Here is an 8,277-nt window from a genome sequence, read left to right as displayed (position 1 = left end):
GGAGCCACAAAGTCCACCTACCTGTCCCAGGTTCCTGATCAAGCTTTTGAAAAGAGGTCCCTCCTCCTACCTAGATACTGGGGGAGGGAGGGAGGGAGGGGAAGCAACCGCCTCAGCCCCCCATCTTTGCAAGGCCGACCTCTCTTTGCCCTGTCCAGCTCCCCCCCCAAAAAAGTCTGCCCCCCTTCCAACAAAGCAGAGACCCGCGCAAGGTTTTCAGCTGATGGGAAGAAGAAGAAGTAGTAGTAGTAGTAGTTGAAGAACGGGACAGCGGCTCCTTTCCTCCCCCAGCATCGCGGGTCGCTGTCCGACTTGTTCGGGGAGGGGTGCTGACGGCCCCCTCCGAGGAGACATGCGATCGCCCCCCCCTCCTCCAGCCCCTTCCCCAGCGGATCCTGCAGAGAGTTAGCAGCGCGCCATGCGCCTTTCCTGGGCAACCCCTCTCCCGGGAGGGTCCCGGCTCGGCAGCTGGAGGGTGGGGGGGGCGAGTGTCTCTCTCTCTTCCAAGATCCCCCCCTCCCCACCTCACTGGATCCCTCGCCCGGATTCCTGCGAAGGGAGTCACCCGTCCAACGCCTCCCCGGCGTCTCGCCTCTGCCTCTGCCAAGTCATCCTTTTGCTTTGCGCTCGCTCGGGCGGACGAGGGAGGTGGGAAGAGAGGGGGGTGGGCGGGCTGTGCAGAAGCTCCCCCCTCCTCCCAGCCGCAGGAGGGTCGGTGGGCCGGGCCGGGGTCTCCCTGGGCGCCCACGAGCCGATCCCCGTCGGCGGCGGTGGTGACACCCGCTTGGCCCAGCCTCGGCGGTGGAGGAAGGAAGCCGGGACTTCCCCGAGCGCTCAGCTGAATAGAGGGACTTTCACGGAGCGGCTCTTACCGGCCTCCCTCCCCCGGGGGAGTTCCGCCTCCAGTCCCTCCTCCTCCTGGCCGCCTGCCTCGGCCCTTCCCGCGGCTTCCAACGCCGAGGGAAGCCCCGGCCCGGGCGCGCCCGGGGCGCATGGCTCAAGGCTTGCCAGGTGTGCCCGGGAGCCCCGCCAGCTCCAGGTAGGGCAGAGCGGGGAGGGGGTTGTGTGTGTGTGTTTCTGCGTGGTGGTGGTGGTGTTGGGGGGGGGACATTTACGCCACAAATTGCAGCACGCTACACACAGGAAGTCCTTTGCCCTCTTTAATTCCCGAACGAAAAGGCAATCAATAAAATATACCCGGTGGTTCTTTTATTTGAGATTCCTCCACGCAACAGAGCTCGGATCACTTTGGCTCTTTTATGACTCGTTGGACTTCAACTCCCAGAATTCCTGAGCCAGCCATGCTGGCTCAGGAATTCTGGGAGTTGAAGTCCACGAGTCATAAAAGAGCCAAGGTTGCCTACCCCTGCTGAATAGCTGAAACGGCTACTAGCCCCCCTCCAAAACCGACGAGATGTACATTAAAAACGGCAGTGCAGGGGGTCCCTCTAAAAAGGTGATCAGTCGGCATCGTGCTTTGGTGGGTTATTCTATTCTTCCCTTTTGTTTTCTTTTTTAAAAAAAAATGTATTTTAGAAATCTTTCTTCTACCATACATATTCACCATCGACCCCTCTTTCTTAGCTCCCGTTTTCGGGGCGCTGCTGCCTATTTTTCTCTCTCTGTGACCTAAGGGAGACTTCTGTGCAAGCAAATTTACAGAACTCCATGGCATTTTGGCATTTGGCAGACACAGGTTGTCCTCCTTCAGGGATTAGTTTTCGACTCAGAGGTAGATTTAGAGCCAGACTCAGATTTCATGGTAGCTACAGATTCAAATTAAGGTCGCCAGGTCTGCTTCCAAAAAATAGCGGACAAGCGGACGAGGGGGGGGGGGGGGGGTTAAGTAGTAAAAAAAAAAGTAGACTGTACAGCTTTAGATTACGTACCATTTCATCACAAAGCTTTTGAATAAAAAAAAATGTCCACTATTTTGTGAAAAAAAAAATTAGTGAACATAATGTGAAAAAAAGTGGACTGTCCGCTCAAATAGTGGACACCTGGCAACCCTATCCTTCAGGAATGCTATGCTGGACTTTTGTCCCCGTTTCACGCCCTCCCCCCCTCCCTTTCCCGGGTCACGGGGCTGGCCCCGCTCGCCCTTTGCAACAAGCCGGGGCCGAAGTAGCTTGCAAAGGCTTGCTACTCGCTCTGGGTGGTGCAGGCGAGCTCCACCTGTTGAGAGTCGGCCTGTTTTCCCGGGGACCGGGCGATTGCGTCCTTCGGAGATAAGGACAGGAGGGTGTGAACGTGTGTGTGTGTGTGTGTGTGTGTGTGTGTGTGCGTGCCAGGGCGAGGGTCGGTGCGTGGGTGGCGGCGGCGGCGCTGGGTTCAAGTCAACCCGCCCAGCACGTTTGCACTTTGGCAACGCGGGGCTTGCGACGTGGAAGTTGCACGCTGCCAACTTGGGGGGAAGAGGAGAAAGAGAGAGAGAGAGAGAAAAAAAACACACACAACGCTTTTGCAACGCCGTTTATTGATTCCTTCCTTCGTTCATTCATTAATTCTGGCCCCTTTCGCAGCCCCCCCCCCGCCTGATCCTTGCCTGCCCAGCAAGCGACAGGAGAACACGTGGGAATCTGCTCTTTTCCCTTCCCCACAACCTGGCAAGGGGTGGGGGTGGGGGTGGGGGGAGAGGACCTCGCCAGCGGATGCCAGGCCGTCCGGTTCTTTCCGGGGTAGGGAGGGGGGAGGGGAGGGGAGGAGGAGCGCGATGCTGCAAACGGTGTGCGCAAATGACGTAGGGCTGGCGGTTGGGAGGGCGGGGCGCGGAGAGCGGGATTCCCCCTCAGAACCGGATTAAAAGGGAGGCGCTGTCCCCGGCGGTTTGGGAATGGCGCCCCCTGGTGGCTGAGGAAGGAGCAACAGTCCATGGATGTGTATGTGTGTGTGGGGGGGGGGCGTCCTGGGATTTCAATCCTGTTTATAGGGGTTACAGAGAATCCTTGACTTACAACCATTGGTTTAGTAGTTCGAAGCTACGACGAAAACAAGTGACTTACGTCCGTTTTTCACCCTTACGACCGACCGTTGCACCATCCCCCCCCAAGCGTCACGTGATCTAAAGTCCCACGCTTGGTCGTTTGGCGTGTGTTTTTGACCCTTGCGCTGCCCCTGTGGGTCATGTGATGACGGTTTGTAACCTTCGGGGCATACTTCAACAAGCAAAATCAATGGGGGGGGGGAGAGGGAAGCCAGATTCCATTAATGACCCAATGATTCACTTAACAACTGCCAGCGATTTCCTTAGCTGTGGGCCAGAAAGGTGGGTCAAAGGGGGACAAAACCGACGACAGTTGGAAATGTGGGACTCAATTGTAGTCGTAAGTTGAGGACTGCTGTACTTGGAGGGTGTCCTGTGAGAGGAGGGGTGAAGTGGTAAAGAGGAGGAGTAAAGAGTAAAGAGTAAAGAGTAAAGAGGAGGAGGAGGAGGACTGTGGGGTCCTTGGTGCTCTCTGAGCTTGGTGGTTTTCTCTGATGATGTTACCTTGTTGGGTATTGAAACGTCTGCGAGAAAGCCCCCAAGCTCAGAGACCACCAAAGACCTCACAGTTCCACCCTGGGCTACAAATATCTTTTTTCTATCAGTATTCCCAACTTTTTCAACTCCACCCCAATCAGTTCCAAAGCTTTGAGCCTCCGGGAAATCAAAGGTCACCAGAATTACTGTGATGAGTACACAACATTGGCGCTTACACAAAGGAGTACAGGATAACATAAACAAAAGACAAATAGGCTGAAAAATAGTTTTTTACCCCACAGCTGTAACCACGTTAAATTCCACAGTATAGTACAACGTTGAAGTGCAATATTAGGGGCAGCGCAACGGTGAGTAGAATGTGAAGGATGCGTGTATATAACATGGTGCGTTCTTATTTGTGGTTTTTGCGTGGGTGTAGCGTGCACTTTGGACAGCACTTCATTTTGTCGTGAGTTACACAAGGGCAATAAAGACATTCTATTTCTATTCTAACCCAACCAAGATCTATTTATTTCTTGGGTGTTCCAAATATGCGGTCATCACTGGCTGACATCATTTCCCTGCATCCATGGGAGGGAGGTGGTGGTGGGGGGGCTGGGTTGCGTAGTCCTTTTTTGGAGGCCCTCATGCAAATCCCGGTTTTAGGGAAGAGGGGAAGCAGAATGAGTTGATGGGTCTTTCAATCTTCTTCTCTTTCCCCATGGACTTTTCACCGCCTTCCCCATCCGGGGATCCTGCTTGAACTTGTATCTGGTGGGGTTTTTTGCTCACCGATGTCCTGCCGTGAAGATTGTGTGTTTCTCCTTGAAATTGGGAACTTGTGAGTGACTCAGGGGTCTGGCTCTTCCCAGCTCAGCTGTGGGAAACTGAGGCCGTGAGTCATCTGGCAGCTTACGCAGAGAGCTGAATAAGGGGAGCAGGAGGGAAGTCAGAAGGGAGCGTTGTGGAACAGGCTGGTCTGTTGCAACAAAACACTCACAATGGTCTTGTGGTCCCTTTCAGCAACCGGCCACCTTCTTAGTCTGATGGGCTTCCATCATCAACCAGTCAGCTATCAATTGATGGTCAGGACATCTGAACATCATCTGGGAAAAGAAGAATGGCTAGCCCAGGGGTAGGCAACCTTGGCTCTTTTATGACTCGTGGACTTCAACTCCCAGAATTCCTGAGCCAGCCATGCTGAGGGGAAAGGGAGAGGTTGCCATGCTGAGCTATGCTGGCTCAGGAATTCTGGGAGTTGAAGTCCACAAGTCATGAAGGGGGCCATAGTTTCCCCATGCTGGTTCAGGAATTCTGGGAGTTATAATAATAATAATAATAAAGTTGGAAGGGACCTTGGAGGTCATCTAGTCCAACCCCCTGCTCAGGCAGGAAACCCTATACCATTTCAGACAAATGGCTGTCCAGTCTCTTCTTAAAAACTTCCAGTGTTGGAGCATTCACCGCTTCTGGAGGCAGGTTGTTCCACTGGTTAAAGTTGAAGTCCACAAGTCATGAAGGGGGCCATAGTTCCCCCATGCTGGCTCAGGAATTCTGGGAGTTGAAGTCCACTAGTCATAAAGGGGGCCATAGTTCCCCATGCTGGCTCAAGAATTCTGGGAGTTGAAGTCCACAAGTCATGAAGGGGCCATAGTTCCCCCATGCTGGCTCAGGAATTCTGGGAGTTGAAGTCCACCAGTCATAAAAGAGCCAAGGTTGCCTACCCCGGGCCTAACCGGAAATCCAAGTCATTGTCAGGGATCAGTGTTCCCGGGCTGTACATATATAGCCCTTGACTTATGACCACAGTTTCCATTGCTAAGCAAGGCGGTTGTTGAGTGAGACGCGCTTGGTTTTATTTATTTATTTCTACCTCGCCTTTATCGTTGCTACAAATAACTCAAGGCTGCAAACATATCCCAAACACCTTCCTCCTCATGTTTTCCCCACAGCAACAATCCTGTGAGGTGGGTTGGACTGAGAGAGAACGACTGGCTCAAAGTCACCTGGCCGGCTTTCCTGCCTAAGGCGGGACTTGAACTCACGGTTTCTTGCTTTCTAGTTTGGTGCCTTAACCATTAGACCAAGGGTTTCCAAACTTGGCAACTTTAAGACCTGTGGACTTCAATTCCCAGCATTCCCTAGGCCAGGGGTAGGCAACCTTGGCTCTTTTATGACTCGTGGACTTCAACTCCCAGAATTCCTGAGCCAGCATGGCTCAGCATGGAAACCTCTCCCTTTCCCCTCAGCATGGCTGGCTCAGGAATTCTGGGAGTTGAAGTCCACGATTCATAAAAGAGCCAAGGTTGCCCACCCCTGGCCTAGCTGGACCTAGCTGTGTGCCCTGCTAGCCCTGGGTTTGATCCCATATAGATAGTCCTCAACTTAACAACCGTTCATTTAGTGACCGTTATTACAGCCGCAGTGAAGAAAGTGACTTTGGGCCACTTTTCACACTTACGACCGTTGCAGCGTCCCCCTGGTCACGTGATCAGAATTCGAGCGCTTGGCAACTGTCACGTGTTTATGACAATTGCAGCGTCCCAGGGTCATGTGATCACCGTTTGTGACCTTCCCAGCCAGCTTCCGACGACAAAATCAATGGGGGAAGCTTAATGACTGCCTGGTTCGCTTAACGACTGCAATGGTTTGCTTACCAAGGGTGGCATAAAAGGTTGTAAAAATGGGGAAAAGGCTCACGTAACAACTGGCTGGTTTAACGACAGAAATTTTGAATTCAGTTGGGGTCTGAAGGCAAGGACTGCATGATTCACTTAACAATCGGGAAAACGTCCTAAAATAGGATGTGACTCACTTAACAACCGTCTTGCTTAGCAACAGAAATCCCGGTCACAATCGTCATATGCCGGGGACTCCCTGTAGGTGAGGATTCTATGTAAAGAGGTGTCCTCAGCAGGTAAGTGGGCTGTCTTTCCATCGTAGTAACCAGGAAACCTGGTTAACTCCAGAGGAAGAAGTGATGTTTCTATTCTTATATGTAATTTCTGCAGATTCCTGCAGATCCATTTTCAACAGTTTTTCTTGTACCAGGTCGTCCTTGATTTACGACCGCAACTGAGCCCAAAATTTCCGTTGCTAAGGGAGACATTTGTTAAGTGAGTTTTGCCCCATTTTGCGATTTTTTTGCCACAGCTGTTTAATAATAATAATNGGACCTTGGAGGTCATCTAGTCCAACCCCCTGCTCAGGCAGGAACCCTACACCATTTCAGACAAATGGCTGTCCAGTCTCTTCTTAAAAACTTCCAGTGTTGGAGCATTCACCGCTTCTGGAGGCAGGTTGTTCCACTGGTTAATTGTTCTCACTGTCAGGAAGTTTCTCCTTAGTTCTAGGTTGCTTCTCTCCTTGATGAATTTCCATCCATTCCATTTTAGTTTCCAGTGAATTTCTGCGGTTGTTAAGCTAGTCACCCGGTTGTTAAGCGAATCTGGCTTCCCCCGTTGAGATCGCAAAAGGGGATCACGTGGCCCTCGGGACAAGGCAACTGTCGTAAATATGAGTCAGTTGCCAAGCTGATTGAATTTTGATCCCGTGACCCTGTGGATGCTGCAACGGTCGTAAGTGTGGAAAACGCTCGTAGGTTGCTTTTTTCAGTGCCGTTGTAACTTCGAACGGTCACTAAACGAACTGTTGTAAGTCGAGGACTACCTGTATTAAGGACAGGGGATCCTGTGATTGCAGCTGGACATCCCCACAGAACTCAGCCCCAGCAATTCTTAAACGTCCCATTTTCTTTTTTAAAATTTTTCATTATTTTCTCCCCCTGTAAGGCGGGAGGTAGAGAGTGGTTAGGTCATTCTAACCTGCCTGGTTTTTTCTCTCTCTTAACAAGGAGAGTAGAACCTGCAATTCCCCCCCCCCCCGCCTCTTCCTCCTCCTCCTCCTCCCCCTCCTCCTCCTGCTGGAAAGATCAAATTTCCCAGAAGTTTTGATGCCTGGAAAGTCCCGTTTCGCACTTCCACAACCCATGCCAGAAACCAATTGGAAAGCGAGAATAATGTGGGGTTACGTGGTGTGGGGTAGGGACTAGCCTGCCTGTCCAACTTTTGCTTAAAAAAAAAAAAAAACCCAGACAGGGGAAAGGACTAACAAGGGGATGATCCCTGTCAGATGCTAGATCCATCGCCGATCAGCAAAGACAGATCCCGAAGAGATCCTCAGAAGTAGCTGTGTGCAGTTTTTCAGACGGAGTGAATAAGCTCTGATTAGATTAGATTAGATGAGATAACCTTTATTGTCATTTTTTTTTACTGTGGGCACAACGGCAACATTAAAAATGAAATTTAGTTGCTTGCTCTTCAAGTGTACACATACGTAACGCACATTTAAACATATACAACAATGTGTAGACCAACACCCTTACATAGAAGTAACATATATAAATCACTTATGATGCTAAAAAAAATGATGCTCCAAGGTACACTAATTCTATTCAAAAGTGGTTATTTTCTTTTTTTTGAGGACCCTGTTCTGGGCTGTTACATTATTCTGACCTGCAAAAAAATAAACATTGTTATTTTCCCTCCCTCCTTTTCCCTCTTCCTTCCTTCCTTCCTTCCTTCCTTCCTTCCTTCCTTCCTTCCTTCCTTCCTTCCTTCCTTCCTCCCTCCCTCCCTCCCTCCCTCCCTCCCTCTCTTCCTTCCTTCCTTCCTTCCTGTGGTGGGATTCAGCCACTTCGCACCACTTTGGCAGAACCGGTAGCTAATTTTTTGTTGCCCAGGCCCAGAATGGACTTCCGGAAGCGGCATCCACACAGAGAACCGGTTGTTCCCCTATTTGAATCCCACCATTCCTTC

The sequence above is a fragment of the Protobothrops mucrosquamatus genome, unplaced genomic scaffold (genome assembly GCF_001527695.2).
Source record: "Protobothrops mucrosquamatus isolate PMUCROS unplaced genomic scaffold, P.Mucros_1.0 scaffold3672, whole genome shotgun sequence".
In the NCBI taxonomy this organism is placed as follows: Eukaryota; Metazoa; Chordata; class Lepidosauria; order Squamata; family Viperidae; genus Protobothrops; species Protobothrops mucrosquamatus.
Note: the sequence above shows the minus strand (reverse complement) of the source record.